Raw genomic sequence first — 16,833 nt, forward strand, 5'->3', positions numbered from 1 at the left:
ATGCAGGCATGCACTAGAGTACAATAAATAAAGTTCCAGTCTGGGAGAGCACTTGCTTAAGCCTGTCCATTTTTGAGATAGTAGTACATCCCACTGACTTTAAAGGCCTGTAAGTACATGCCTAATTGCTGCCCTGACTCAGTACCACTGTAATACAAAACAGTGCCTGACAAATCTGCCCAGGAAAGCAAATCAGATTCCCACCTTTCTCCTTATCTAGGGAAACTTCTTCTCAAATATACAGTGGTGAAACAGGAGCCCTCACTGAAAAAGGTTAAAGCCCGGACCTCAAAAGCTTACTTCTGAAGATAGCAAATAACTAATTAGCTGCTTACAAACAAGCAAATTGTTTAAAATGGTAGCATGAAGATAACCCAGTGGAAGCTGTTCAGGCTGAAACAGCAGGAGAGAGAGTGTTAAGGAAGGGCAATTTTACTTGCACAGGCAAAAAGTCTGAGCCGCCAAACAAAAAAAGACCAGAGGAAAAAATAACCCATTGTACTCATTTAAACAAAGAGTCTAGAAAACAGAAAAAAAAAAAAAAAAAAAGGCAAAAATATCCCCCAAAATTAGGGAGATAAGGAGAAAAATAACAATATAAGCAGACATGTGCTCCACTATTAAAAAAAGCTAGTGACGTTTGTTCTTCCAGGAACTGGCATAATCCATGTGTTTGTCTGCATGCAAGACGCTGTGGTCAGGAAAACATTTTTGAGGAATTGGTCATGTTGCGGTTTTTTCAAATGGCTGGTTAAAAGCAAAGGAAAACAAGTCTTTGCATCCTAAATGTTTTCTTTTTTTCCCTTTTGTAGCATCTTATTCAATGAATAATTATAAGTTTTGAAGCAATGATTTACCTCACTTCTTTCTACCCAACTGTATTTTTGCTTTTGGGAAATACAAAGCCAAGTGGCTTTGTTTTTCAGCAGCCTCCCCTTAGAGTTTCAAGTAAGCCCTCCTCTCCTCAGAAATTATTTCCTTCAGCTTGCAGAAATTAGAGGGTCCAGGCCATCCTTCAGTTTATTTTAATTTTATAACAGTGGAATTGCACTGACCTCAAATTAATTACTCCTTAGTGTGAGAGATTTAGGTCCTCAGAGCTGGGCTTAAGCCAGCAAGACGCGATCTGGCTCAAGGTGTTTCTGCGTGTGATAGTTGGAAAGTTTGGTCAGGCCTGTGTCTGTCTGGAAATTCAAGGTAGTACTAGTTGCCTTGGGAGGGCAGGATTGATTCATCCTTCACTTTGTTGGTTTTTTTTTTTTTTTTCTTAGACAGCTAAAGCAGGACTATTCTGTCACTCACCCTAGTTTTTTCAGTGTAATACCACTGATTTCACGTGAATAGACGCATCAAGGAGAGAAAGGAAGGCAGCCTCCCGTTTAAAGGCACAAGAAAAGGAGCCAGGAAGACTGGGTTATTCTCCTGCCTTGCTGTGAGAGCTGGGGCTGGGTAGCCAGCAGCGCTCTGTCCCAGCGTGTGGTCCTCCAGCAGCCTGGGGCAATGGTAGCTGGAGCTGCTGCCGCCCTCCTTTTTGCCCCCACCCACATGTTCCTGCCCCTCTGTGGCTCGTTTAGGTAGAAAACTAGTCCTAGGTTTAAAATTTTTCTACATCCTCAGTCTATTCCTCTCCAGAAGTGGTGTAGTGGTATTTATCTAGCCTGTATTGGTAGGAAACTGGATGCTTGTGAGGTGCTGGCAATGTTCCCAGGCTTATGAAGGCATCTGCCTTCCTCCTCCTGCTTTTTCTCTCCGGTGAGTGACATACGCAGAGAAAGATCCCTCCACAACCCTGGTGTGTACCCAGCTCCCGAAACTGCTGTTGTCTGTCCCGAGCACCTGATGAGTTACTTCCTTTCTCCCACTGTTGCTTTCCTTCTCAATTTCTTGGCAAGCATCTTCCTCACACAAAAATGTTATCCCTCCTCTTCACTGGCGAATTCAATCCAGGCCCTCCTACTATGGGCTGCCATCCCAGCTCTTATTCCCAAGGCACAGAGCAGGAGGCAAGTTAACTCCACACTGCCCGGGGAGAAATGCCTCTGCATCCCATGGATGACACGAATGTGCGGTACAGTAATGACTACCACCACAGAAATTTCGCCGGTGCCTGCCCAAGGAACTGCCAAAATCCCTTAAAAGGAAAGCAGCTGCTGCTGAGCAAGCAGTTCTTTGAGCAGGAAGAGCGGCTTCCAGCTCAGACCCTAGATCCCATGCAAAATCTGGTGGTTACGAAATGGCTAAAAGTCTGAAAGATGCTATTCTTTGTTTGTTTGTTTACTTAGAAGGCTCCAGGGAGTCCTTGTAGAGGCCTACCAGTACTTAAAGGGGGCCTACAGGAAATATGGGGAGGGACTCTTTATCAGGGAGAGTAGCAATAAGATGAGGGGCAATGGTTTTAAACTGAAAGAGGATAGATTTAGATTAGATATTAGGAAGAAATTCTTTACTGTGAGGGTGGTGAGACACTGGAACAGGTTGCCCAGAGCAGTTGTGGATGCCCCATTCCTGGAAATGTTCAAGGCCAGGTTGGATGAGGCTTTGAGCAACCTGATCTAGTGGAAGGTGTCCCTGCCCATGGGATGATAGTAATTTTTAAAGTCCCTTCCAACCCAAACCATTCTATGATTCAATGATTAATCGCCACGAAGGTTAGAAAAGGGCTACCCTGGGAAGGTCTCATGAGACTCTTGAGACATGAAAACTAGAGAAGTACAGGGATGACCTGGTGGAGATTGAGGGCCTGATTCCAATTTCAGTCACATAGGTCTTAAGCCACTGCAATTTTTTAACTTCAGTAGGGTTATTTGACTTCATTTCACATGCAAAAAGTGAATTAGGTCCTTTATAGCCCACTGGTTCCAGTGTTAATGCCAGGAGAATCTGCAGCTGCCTGTTACTTCATTTTATTGTAGTGTTGCTTCATGTTTTAACATCTCGTTTGTGCTATTTATATGGTGCAGTCACTCCCTCCCGAAGAGAAAATCCACTGGAAAAGGTTAGAGAGGACTAAATCTCTGCAAGATCCTGCTTGCAGCTTCACTGCCAAGTACTTTGAAAAGCAGCATTATTGCTGTTGAAAAAAACCTGGGGATTGTTGGTATAAAGCTTACCGGCATGCTTCTTGATAGACCTTGAAAGAGATGCGCTGTTCCTAAAGTGCTTGGGAAAGATTTTTGGCAGTATAAACGCACGTTTGTCCAGCGGGTCATATTTACTGGTTTGTGGTTAATCCCCGGGGCAATTTCCTATCGCAGGAGAATGCTAGTGAAAAGCAATGCAAGTTTTCTCATTCTTTGCAAGTGATGTGCCATAGCCCCAAGCTGGTGACAGCACTACATTTCTCCACAGAGACTGTTCAATGGGGAAAGAATCAAAAATGCTCTTTATGTATACCTGAAACACAAAAGCCGAGGTACAACTTGAGAACACTACAAATACTACAGGCAATTAAGCACCAAGAGAGGACAAGAACTAGCTAAAGCAAAATATTGGCTCAATTAAAAAAGAGGCATAAATTGGCCTTAGATGGTTTTGGATTGGAAGTTAGGAGTAGGGCTTTCCAAGGCTTCGGAAAATTTTTCTAATAGTAGCTCTCAGGGCAACAAATAAAGCAAACTACTTGAAAGGTAAAGCTCGATTATGTAAAAAGAATTTTCTGAGATGACCTGAAATAACACAAGTCATCAGTGATCCAATAGATTATTTGTCTATACCACTAAGTGAATTTGCCAGTCAACACCAGTTGTTGAGGTTGGACATCAGGCCTGATGTGTCACAAATTAATTAAGTTAGAGCTCTTTCTACTGAGATTGAAATCACCAATGTATTTCATTTAGTCCAGCAAAACCCATCCAGCTGCTTCAGCCTGTATATTACTTTCAGCCTGTATATTACTTACACAGGATGAATTCATACAATCAATTTCTGATGAAAGCTCTGTATCTTACTGTCAATCTCTTTTTCCATATGAACCTTATGAAAATACCTTTGAGAGCCCACGATTGGATGAGTCATTTCTCATGTTACATTCCGTACAAAAATATCATAGAATCAGAGAATTGTTTAGGTTGGAAAAGACCCTTAAGATCATCAAGTCCAACCATTAACCTAGCATTGCCAAGTCCACCACTAAACCATGTCCCTAAGCACCACGTCTACATGTCTTTTAAATACCTCCAGGGATGGGGACTCAACCATTTCCCTGGGCAGCCTGTTCCAATGCTTGACAACCCTTTTGGTGAAAAAATTTTTCCTCATATCCAATCTAAACCTCCCCTGGCACAACTTGAGGCCATTTCCTCTTGTCCTATTGCTTGTTACTTGCCTGAGCATGCCTGAGCGTGCACATGTTTGCAATGTAAACAGCAATCCAAACACAATGTTGTGATTTCATGTACCAAGATGCAGTTCAAAACAGGGGGCTCACTGACCGTGGGCATTCAAGGTTGCAATTTGGTGGTGTCTGTAGCTATTGTAACATGTTTTGTTTTGCAGGTCCTCTCCTTGGATTGCCAATTTTGAGCACAGTTTGAAAAGACAGTGTGGTGATTATTATGAGTGACTCCATGGAGGTGACATGAAGTGTCTCAGTTTGCTTTCTGTGGTGCCAACATTGGTTTGCTCCATTCTTTTCATGCTGTCAGTATAGCTGATACCTACTAGTTGCTGCCTGAAAAGGAGCTTCACCCAACTAGATATTGTCTGATTGGAGCGATAATCGGAGAGATCTCTCTACTTCTGGCCCAAAGCCTTTCCAAATGCAGGGAGACTTTGCAGCAGGACAGCGATACCTTCTTGCCTTCCAGCTCACTGCAAGAACAGTCCAGTGAGGGTCTCATTATAAATTACAACTGGATTTACTGAATAGTAATGCTGTTTTCTTCCAGCAGTATATTCCACAGTACACTAGGCTCATACAGAATAGTGTAGTATCTCGTGGTTAACTTTGCCCATTTACCACCATTAGCTTTGTATGGGGTGAAGGAGCCTGTGTTTACTACCAAATGAAAGGAGGGCATCCACAATTCTCCTTTTAATTAAGCTTAGCCTTGTAAACTATGAAAAGAGTATTATATTAAGGCCAACGTTTTATTGTCCAGCAAGCAGGCTCCTATTGTGCTTATTGCACTTATTGCCAAGGAGAGATAACAGGGCTCTTATACTTGCAGAAATTTGTCCTGCCAAGTGGGCATCAGGTTTGTCTAAAACATGCCCAGTGTGTGTGTGCTGCCAGGCAGCGAAGGTTTGAACTTCACATTGATTTTTCTCATTAAATCCTCAGGCAGGGAACGCATGTTGATAGGTGCTTCCTCTGGTTACAGAAGACCCAAACAGGGATCTTCCAAACAAGACTCAAATGAAAATGCATCTATCCATCCTGGCCTTACAGTAGTGTAGGTGGTGAGTAGGGTGTCTGTAGGCAGCTTGTGGTGTCACTCCTATCTTTTTGTCTGCATCAGTGGAACTGGGTGTTCATTACAACCAGCCATGAGGCAACTGAAAAGGAGAAATTAAAATTCAGTTGTAAGCCAGGTGGTGACTGAGGAGACTTATCTTATGGACTAAAGTTGATTCATTTGTTTAGATTTAATAGTGAGAGGGTTCTTTGCAGTCCGAACAGTAAATAGGAAAACAATCTGAGAAAGAAATCTCAGAGGGAGAAAAACCTGATCAAGAAATTCTTCTCAACCCAAAAAATCTCCTACAGCATGAAAGATAGAGTTCCTTTTTTTTTTTTTTCCCTGTTTCTGCTATGAATAAAATTTTTGTGTGTTTGAATGAGTTTAAGTCTGGGTTTGGGAGTGTGACCTCTCTTCTTCCCACAGCCAGTCTAAACAGTCCTGAAATGAGGAGGATGTTTAATGTAAACTCCAAATCCCCTTTTGGGTCTATGTCCTTTATGGGGACAAATTAACCCTTAAAGAAACCAGCAGTTTTGCAAAGTTTTGACCGCACAAATTATAATTATTGCTGTTATGATGCCTGTATTTTTCTTTTCAGGACAAGTCCTTGTTTAATACTTATTCCAACTTCCATATACATCAGTGGTAGTACTGCCTGTTTATGGACTCCAGAATTTGCCTCCAACACAGATAATCTGAGTTTGTTCAAACCTAAAAATAAATGAGAAGTCTGTATGTTTTGTTTTGTAGGTTTCTGAATATTTTGTAATAAAATATTTTACAAGGGGGGGAAAGAATGCACTACTTGATCAACAGCTTTATTTTTCTAATGAGGAGTAATAACATTGAAATCTCCTCAAATAAGCAATAACTTGTCAGGGCCTTGACTGCACCAACAGATGCTGATTACCCTGATATAACTAATAGCTAAGAGACTATCTTGAGGAGCAGAAATTGGAAATATGCACAATGCAGTGTATTTTATCAGTCCAGAGTTTTTACCCTCCCCTTCAGTAATTTTTTGTGGTTTCTTTCAAGGTGATTGAATGGTGATGGGTGCATCAGGTCCAAAGATCCTGCAGTACACTAGGAGGCCCTAAATGTTATTTTTCAGGGCAGTTAAATGCCAAGCAAAGTTCTATACTAAGCCTGCATTCTAAGAGTATGCAGATGTACCTTCACCAAGTAGCAGGCAGATCAGGAAATCACATCTCTCACCTTCACAGTTAGAAAAGTTTTAAAAACTGATGAGAATAAAAATAATAGAGCAATAATTGGAAAGGTCAGTTGTGGAGGTATAGTTTAAAGAGAACTGGCACTAGTTATGCACAGTAATGGAGTCAGCAAAGTGAAGACCTAGCTGCAGGACAACCTTAGAGAGAAGCTACCACAGTCACAATCTTGCTAATGATATCAGGAGGGTGATGAAAACGGATTAGAAAATAATTAAATCTGACACTCTGACAGAGACAAAATATCATTCAGTCAAAACCCAGAAAGAATCAAAAGCCTTATTTTGGTGCTAGGACATACTAAAAAAAAAAAATCTCTCGGTTGAACTTTTCAGTTCTTGGTTGAAGACTGAGTTCGGGACAGTCCTGCTGAAGCCAAATACATCCTTTCAGTAAGCCAGGTGGCTGGAATGGACATGCGGTACCCAGCCCCCTGGTCCAGGTTTTCATGCAGTCATTAGCAAGGGCGGAGCTTAGCCCGTGAACAATTTTGGACTTTATTCGAGCTACTACCGTTCACTGAACTTCTGGGCATGTGTCTTGACTGTAATCCCTCTTCCAAAAAAGCTCAGATGAACTGCACCTCGGCGGGACTATCCCTTTTGGTTCCGACATAGAGAATGGGAGCACTTGGGCATCTGGGTGACCTAGGTCGTAGCGCTTGCTTGTGGCTGCAGAACAAACAGCAACCTGGAAAGCAAGGAAATCAGACCTTCTGGATATAACGGAGGGTTTGGGGAGCTGGGTCCCAAATGATTTGCACAGAGGATGGGGAGAAGATGAACTCTCGGCTGGCTTCATCCTGCAGGAAGGGGAGGTAAATGACGCTGTGTGAGTTCAAAGACTTCTATCCAAATGCAGAGCTGCCTGGCTGTGTTATCCCATAGCAATAGCAAGTTCCTAACATCTTACTTGTTCCAACACAGGAGTGAGGACATAAGCATCCCTTTGAGAGGACACCTATTCTACACCTATTCTTGGACTGGTCACTCAAAAAATAAGCTCAGGCTGAGAGCTGGTTGGTTTGTTTATCTAGCCCAAGGGAAGAAGCAAAACAGGCAAGTAGTCAGGCTCCACGTACATATGCTTACACAGTACAATGTACATAGTGGCATCTAAGGAGCTAAATGTGGAAAAAAAAGGATGCAGAGATTTTTGAGGATAAGAACACATAAAGCCTGTCTTGAAGCAAGACATACGGCTCCCAGCTCTCTTTATGGAAGCTCTGTCTCTGGATCAAAGAAACAAAATTGCTCTAACAGTTTGTTTTTTCAAGATGAGCCAAATTTTCACTGCCTCTCCTCTAACTTGTGCTGGCATGCTGTACACTGCATGCTTTTCTGTTTGCTTACCAAAAGGTATCGTGAGATAATTAATGCATATAAACTAGAGCTTTCCAAGAGAAAGAACTTTTCCTTTATTCTCAAGTTCCTAACATCCTAATATCCTGAAGTTCTGTTCCCTGACAATTTTGAGAACTGTACAGATTAACTTTTAATGGGTAGGTGAAGGACACCACAGCAAGCAGAACCTTCTATTTCATCTATTTCTTGCTGAGGCAAATTACAAACTAAAATCTTCCCTGTATATTTAATCTAATTTAAATCTTAAAGTACATTTGAATGAAGGGATGTAATATATTATTTAAAGCTGATCCATTAACCTATGGGTTAATAGCATTCATACCCTTAAAAAACCACAGTTGAAAGAAATTTTGAGAACTAAATCGCATCTGTGGAATATTAATTCTCTACACACAGGTCTTGAAAAACAGCAGACTGCCTTTCGAAGTCAAAGGTAGAAAGCCCTCTGGAAACACTGTATCTGCACTGTTTCCTATACTGAATCCTTTCCAGCACTAGGGCCAGAGCTAGAGTCTTTCTTTTAGCTCCCGTTAGCAGGAGAGTTCACCTTGTCCCATTCTGCCCCCATTTTGTGGGTACGTGAGTCTTGCAAGCTCCTTCTCCTCCATAAAACTCTTCCTCGTGAAACAGGGTATCCACAGCCTTCCTTTTGCTAGTTTTCCTTTTATTCCAATAATCTGCCCTACCTCACAAATGCATGGACTTTGCCAAGGAAGCAGTTAGGACCACTGTAATAACATCATTTAGCCACTGAACCGTACTGAGGCATTGAAAAATGGCACTGGTGCTGTTAAAGCAACAAGAAAGCCCGTCTCCTCTGGCTCCCTGATGTGCGTGTACGTGCACATGTACACTGTGTGGTACGGCACGTGCCGTGCCATCCTCTGGGTATGCACAAAAGCGGAGGTGTTCTGCTGATCGGACCGCGACGTACCTCAGCCCTGCGGGGCTGTGGGAAAGCACGGCCGGGCTTCCGAGGTGGTTATGCCCTCCGAGCGCATCAAAGTGGAGAAGGCAGGGATAAGGGCAGACTACGCTGTTCCTACTGTTTAGCAAGCAATATAAAAAAAGAGAGACATAATTCTTGATCAGGAGCCAAAGAGAAATTAAACAAAATATACTTAAATGGATGTTTTATAAACGTAACAGCTTGCTTTTTAATAATTGATCTCAGGACAACATTATCAGTCATACCAGTATGAAACCCTCTAAGCAGTGTAACCCTCCCAGTGTTGGAGCTCCTTGTTCTTAGTACGAGTGGCTCCTTAGGCTCAGAAACAAAATCAACGCTGTCGTTTTCAAAATGCTGCCTAGAAAGAGATGCGAACAGGAAGAGTGCAGAGGGAGTGAGGTATATGCATGCCAATGTACAATCACAACAAGCCCAGCTCAGCAGGCTTATGGATGCTCAATTAAAAGCAAAATTGTATTTAAATAAAAATGGTGCAGCCACCCTGTTAGAGAACAGATAGAATTTTCTTCTGTGTTGGAACTGCAGACAGTCTCCCTTTAAATCAATGTTATTTTTATTAATTTTATTAGTTTTCCTGCCCTTTACTCCCAACAAGTCTGACTGTAGTCTCATTGCCAATGGAATGTCTGAGGGTGGACTGCAGCTTTCTCGTTTTACTTTGATATTTTCGCTGGGGTTCACTGGAATAAATAACACTTGGAAATATACTGAGGTTCTCATGAGCTAAATCCATCTTTATTCAGAAAGAAGATTTCCTGTATGCTGTACTTGACAAACATATTCCACTAAATCATTACTTTGATCCCACCCACATTCCAATACCACTGTGCATACTTTGTCTGACTTTCTTTATGAATCACCCAATAAAACACACCCAGTTCAAGATATTACTGGCAATGCTACAGTCTACATACATTAAATATAATTTTAAGCAAAAACCTTTGAACCTGAAGTGTTGCCAGTGCTCGAATCCAAGAAGTCGTCGAAATGCAGTAATGTAAAGCTTCTTAATATACCTGACACCCTTTAACGGTTCCCACAGTTAAAAAATATTACAGCTTCCATTTGTACCACAACCAGGCACCCAGTGGTTTATGCCCTATATGATGGTAAAAAAATAAAAGGAAATCATAGAATGGTCATTTATATATCAAGTGAGCAAAGTTGATTTGGAAATTATTGAGACAATGAGCCTAGCCAGGAGCTTTTAGGACTGTAATTGCCCTTTCACATCTTAGGTAATTTAATTAAACAAAGGAACTATTTTTGGACCAGACAGCTCTTTAAACTTTTGATACTCGCTATTACAAACCATCTGGCCCTGTATATTTTCAGATTTCATAACTCATACTGTATCACCATCTTCCTCAGAGATTATACATGGGTTTGTATGTTTATGTCTATCCCCTCTAGTTTTGTGTGCATTTATTTCCGATAAAACACTTCATTCTTTGGATTCCCTCCCAGTTCAATAGCTGAAAAGTTCTGTGTAGAAACTGGCACATGTCAAGAACCATCATTCAGTTGTCCTCCTTATTTTGGGTAGCTTTTCGGTGGTTGTTTCCTCTGTTATACAATCCTTGCTCATAGTCTGTAGGTCATGTTCTAACACTGTAAATAAGATAAACATTGAGTCTTTTAGAATATTCTCAGCCTCCACTTTTAGAGGAACAACGATTTCAATTTCAATTATTTCCTCAGGACCTCTGCTATCTTTTGCATATATTTGACTGGTTTCCACATGTCGTGTCACTGTCTGTCCATACCTCTGTCTGGGCTCAGTGCTACATGAACTGTAATTACACAGTTGCTGATTGAGTTGGAGCACAAGCACAATGAGTTCACATCTGTCCTCAAAAGACTGTACAAATACACAGACCTAAAGACTGACTCCTCCAAAGGTCTAAAATACACGTGTGTAACTGACCCTGAAATTCAGTGTACTTCCTTCAAGAGCCAGGGTTATCTAAACAAAGAGTTCTTAGGATGTAACCCCTTGACTTCTCCACCCCTCATATTTTTTTAGGATTGACAGGTCCTAGCAATTGCACAGACCAGGATAACAAGCTATGTCCCAAAGCAAACATTCTCCTGACATGCACCCCACTGGCACCTACTACCCTTCAGATCAGCAAAAAAAGAGCTTAGCTGCCTGCATAGGCATGTACCCAGTTCTTCCTGACTAAATGGATTACACTGTTGTTGGCTGAATAGGGTGGCCAAGAAGACTTCCAGCCAGCTAGTGTTCACATGGGTTGTGAAACAGTGTCACTCTTGAATCTGACCTAAGCCCAGTTCAAATCTGAAAAAGGTCTGCAGACAGGCTGCCAGACTCCGCTTCTGCCAGGATTTGGGGTTTGTTTCTATTTTACCTTGGAAAAATGCAATGTTAGGATAAGACAACAGTAAGAAGGTTCAAAAACTGTTGACAAAAACAGAATTGAAAGTGCTGTACACACCAGCTTGCTGAGACGAGTTTGGGATGGAGAAGCAAGAGGGTGGGGAGAGCTGGTGCTGTAGTAAGAAGAGAAAGGATCATAGGAAGGGACCAGTTGGAAGGATGTGAAACTGATGTTGGAGGATAGCCGTCAAAAGGAAATGCAGGTTTGGTGGTAGTGGTAATTCAGCCCCATTTGTCCCTCTGAGGTGTGTGCTGGGATCTGAATAACTCATCTCCGATTCAGAAGGAGTGTGAGCTGATTGTATGTGCCAATACCTAAGCAGACCTAGAGAGATGCAAATTTAAACTTAGTAGACCAGGAAATGAGGGAGTGAATAAATGCAAATATATTAATCTGAAAATCAGGTTAGGTATTGCCAGGTAGGGACTGGTTGGGTGGGGAAGGGAGATTGCGTGGGCTGAGGAAAGGCTGGAAAGCCTCGCTGACTCAAGGGCAAGTCTAACAGGGAGGCAGGGTCTGGCCTGGCATACAATCCAGAGCTGGCACATTAGGAACCATTCATTAGGCTGCTACCTGTCATATATGTCATGGCATCAGATAATGAAAAATAACAGAAGATTTTTTTGGGTGTGTTTTATTTTATTCACTATTTTCCATCTCAGGCCTCAAGCAGTATCAGGTACATCACTTTGCTGCTTTTGTTCTCTGTTTCTTTACCTGTAAGATGAGAATAATGACATTTATTTCCTTTCAAAATTATTTGGAGATCTAGGATGAAGGGTTGGGGGATATTGGTATCTACTGCAATAGTATCCCAGCTGCACATATGTGTGTTTGCTGTAATTTCTTGAAATACCCAAGATTAGGATTTTTTTTCTCTCTGCTCAAAAAAGAAAAAAAAAGAAAGAAAAAAATTCAACAGTGAGAAAAAGATTCAGTTTCTGGTTGCCCAGTCTTGTTTCATTCCAGTATGTCAGTAAGACACAAACCTCTGAGAACCAGGAAATCCAGAGCTAAGGTATATCAGTACAACCTGAACTCTGCCTTGTTTGATCAGTGATTCAGTCTTCCTGTAGCATACATATGCATGACACACGATTCCTGAAGCAGAGTATGTCGGAGCTGTAGCACAGCTCTCTTAAAGGAAAACCTGTGTCCAGGCAAGTGCTACTAAACGAGGAATCCTGTACATGCGCTGCACTCAAATGCTGAGACCCAGCTCCGTGAACCAGCCTCTGATACATTAATCCTTTGCCCTCTTTCACAGTGAGCTTGAGCACCTATAGGATCAGATACAGACATAGACTTTACTTGCTCGCTACAAACATCACAGAGCACCCTTGCGCAGTGTCTATAGCCAAAGGAGTTCAAGACATCACCGCTGGTAGTGGTCGTAATTGCAAAATGAGGCATCAAGGCTTGTCTCCTGATTTCCTTTTGCCCACACAGCTACCATCTTCATGCCATTGGTGCAATAGCTTTGCTTGCAAATTAATGCCGAGAGCCATTATGAGCTCCAGGTGCAGCCTTAATGTTGCACCAGGATGTACCTCAGGCGGGTATTTCCTAGTTTTCAGAGGTTTGAGCGTCACTTGAACTTGCCACTGAATTTCTTGCTGTCCTGGAATGACATGGGAAACCCACAGGGCAGACTTGACTTTGTATTAACCAAGCTCTTTGTCAGCAAATTTAGGTGTTAATTTATTCATGGTTGGCATACTAATGTGTTTATAATTCGTCTGCAAGGCCTTCGCTGGGAGCAGCAGCAGCTGGACTCTGATGTTAAGGTTCACAGGTAGTCACCAGCTCAAGCTCTTACCCAGGAAAGAGGGAAAATTAAATAAAACTGAGTGATGCACAGTCAAAAACTTTCACAACCACAAGGGATGTATCAAAAAAAAGTCCAGTATTTTTATTGGAGAGGGGAAAAAAGAACAGGACTGGGGAAGGGGAAGGGAAGGAAGGAAAAGGAAAAGGTGAAGAAAGGAAAGGTTTTATGACAAACACTTATTTTTAGCAGAAATGCTTTACTATGTTTTCAAATGCAAATCGACTGCGTCCCAGGCTTCAGCCATCAGGTTTCATGTGTATCCATCCATATTACAGGTACCCCTGTGTTTACACGTGTATATGTAACTTAATTCATATATTTAGTCATGGGCCAATTTTGGTTACTCTAGAAAGAACAAAAAGATGGTCTGAAAAGTAAAGAGTGTATAGTTTAACCATAAAGCACCACCTATGCGTGCAGACAGAATCCTGGGGGTGGACAAGAAAACTATGAGTCAGTATTACTCAAGAGGATAAGCAGCTGCCTTGGTGCACCAGCAGTCTAACCCCGACACATTTTTTGGTAGGCTTTACAGGAAAAGAGAGTTTTGCAGAGGAATCTAAAGGAGGATAGCGAGATGGCTGCACAGATATTTATGGGAAGCTCTTCCCACACACAAAGGGTAGCCTGGGAGAAATGCAAAGCTAGTTAATATGTGGATACTGAAAGCTGGCATTGTTGTCCGATCAGACTCATTTGTTCACAGCAAATGAGAGAAAATACGTAATAATATGCTAGATACTAATACAGTAAGATAGTATGGGTGAGTTCTTGGGGCTGCAGGGTTTTTAAGACAGAGGTCCTTATGCCTGGAGCAGTTTTGACTGAAAAAATGCCACTAATCCAACTACAGAATAACACGTTGCAAATAATGTCCAGATGGATGTTGGGTATCTCGTGTCTAACTTGGTCATTTGTGTAGGTTTGAAAGGATTTATGCAGTACTTTATGTAAACATAACATCTTGCTGATTGCTATGGACTTTTTCAAGATACATCATGTAGATAGCAATACAGGTGTCTTCTATCACATGCAAAGTATCTTGCCAAGGAGATTCCATTTGTATCCTTCCATCCATAGCCTTGGCTTCCACCCTGTGTAGTGTGTTTCTCCATGAGATAGAGTGTGCAAATGAATGTGAATTTATCTATTTCTTAAGTTTTTTACTTCCCAGTGCCTGTAAGGGTACTCAAACTGACTATGAGAACTCCAGCACAAAATCTGCTAGAACATTTTGGCAGGTGCTATACTGCTTGCTCCTTAACACATCTCACATAATAAAACAAGTCTGTTACGAAAATTTTCTTTTATAATCAGGCATGTTATTTTAGAATTGCAGTTCATCACGCTGTCTGAAAGAGTCAGCATCTGTCCTACACTTACAGGGTGTCTGTCTGCCTTGCTTGTGACCAGTGGCAGGGGATCTTACTATGAACTTGATCATTTGGATCAGGCCCTTAAAGAGTACCTCGGTATTTACTGAGGCTGAGAAGTTTAGAAATATCTGCTTACTTATTAATTAAGTGTGATTTTCCCTTGTGTGTTGGCATGAAGCCAAATAATTTTTTTTTTTAAATTATTTTTTCCCCTCCATGTGCGTGTTGCTGTGTGAGTCAAAGGTTTTGCCACAGAGTTTCTACTCACAGAGGAAGAAACCTTTCCTGATGGCTGCTAGCGATGGTGCTGGGACCAACTGCACCTGAGGAACGCAGTCTGATGTTCTACAGGTAACATGTAGCAAAAAAAATTGCAATTCCTGAACAATTATACTTTGTCTTGCAAGGCTAAATCCCACTGATCCTTGTTATCTGTGCTATTTAAATACCACATAGTCCTGCATACATAGAAAGAACTAACCACCACTTAGGAAGATCGCATGCACATAGGAAGATCCAGAATTCATTTATATGAATTTATGTTAAGTATGATCTCTTGCAATCATCATTTTACCTTGCTTTATTGCATAAACTGTACTTCCTCTCTTTAAACAAATATGTACATAGAAATAAAAAAATCCTGCATACCCTAGAGACCATTACATATGGGGCAATAATTAATTTATGATAATTAACATTATTAATACAGTTTTAGGAGCAGTAATTCTGGTGCATTCCAAATTATAAACCCAGTTGTCATAGATGTGTCTCATTAAGTTCCATTTCTCATTCTGATGATAATAATAACGGCCAAGGTATCTTTGATGTTCTCAGACCACAGTAATCTATGGTTAGTGTACAGTAGTGCCTCTTCGTAAAGAGTTGGAAAAATGAACCAAACCCCTCGACTCTTTCAGTACAACGAAGCACATCACTTTTTAGGCTGTTGCTATTGAATTCAGAGGAAGCAAAACTGGGCCTTGGTTGCGGTGAAGGATGCAAAGAGGAGATGAGAGAAAACTTTCTGGAAAAAACTTGCGGTAATAGAGATAATAAAAATGGGATTTTCAAGTACACTTTATTTTTCTGCTCTGGGTCTATTGCTATTACATCCAGCATTACCAGTGATTTGTGATGTCAAATATTTCCCCTGAATCTCCTCTTAAATTACACTAGCAGAGAATAGCATGGTTCATATAACTTAGTCATGGTGAATTTACTTGATTTACTCCGACTTTGAGGTTATCTATCTGAATAAAAGCAAGCGTTGGATAATCAGCATCCAGTAGGCCCTAGTGACTCGTCTAAAGATTGAGCAGGTGTGAAACAGGGCAGAGGTTGTTCAACAGGATTGCAAGGAAAGGGATGTACACATTTTAAAAGAAGGTTACACATTTTCAGCCACTATGGCAAAGAGAATTGATTACGATAGAGATTTAATCCTTCTCCGTCTTAAAAAATAAAAACAACCGTACGACGTTAAAAAGCAGCTTACAAGATACGCTGTCAAATATTCAGTTAAAAACTGAGCTACTGAAATTGCATCCTTGTTTGAAAAACTGAGCAAAACCAGCTTATTTTGCTTTTCTATGTATTAACAACTTCATCCATTATTACCAAGACAAAAATAAGACTGTGGAAGACTCAGGCAAGACTCCCGGGAAGCACCAGTACCAGTAATGGTCCTTCCCTTCATCAAGTGCTCTCTAATTAGAGCATTTGCTGTATCCAACGCTTTTAGTCTTCCAACTTACAGCGGAGAAAATCTACCAAAACAGTTAAAGCAGACAACAACCATCAGCACCGACCATAAGGTCCAGCCAACAAAAGCAGAAAACGATGGGTACCTTTGCGTGTACGTACAAGTAAATGAAAACAAAAGTCAGAAGGCACAGGAGCGAAGAGGAGGACAGCCCGAAGCAGGGACTCCTGCGGTCCCCTTTCCTCTGGAAGCGACCGCAGGCAGCCCAAGGCCAGGAGGAGCCTGCGGGGGCCTTTCCCTCCGGGTGACCCCCCCCAAACCGCGGCCTTCCAGGGGCGGGGAGGGCAGCGGGGCTGAGGCAAGGCCCCAGGGGCCTTGCCTCAGCCCCGCTGCCCTCCCCGCCCCTCAGCAGCGGGCGGCAGGAGGAGCCCAAGCCCCGAGATGGCGGCGGGGGGGGGGAGCGGCGAGGCCAGGTGAGCGGGCCGGGGCGTGCGGCCTGGCCCTGCCGCTCGCCGCCCTCGCCCCCCCGCGGGCAGGGCCGGGCCGGGCCG

This window comes from Pelecanus crispus, chromosome 2 (assembly GCF_030463565.1).
Source record: "Pelecanus crispus isolate bPelCri1 chromosome 2, bPelCri1.pri, whole genome shotgun sequence".
Taxonomy (NCBI): domain Eukaryota; kingdom Metazoa; phylum Chordata; class Aves; order Pelecaniformes; family Pelecanidae; genus Pelecanus; species Pelecanus crispus.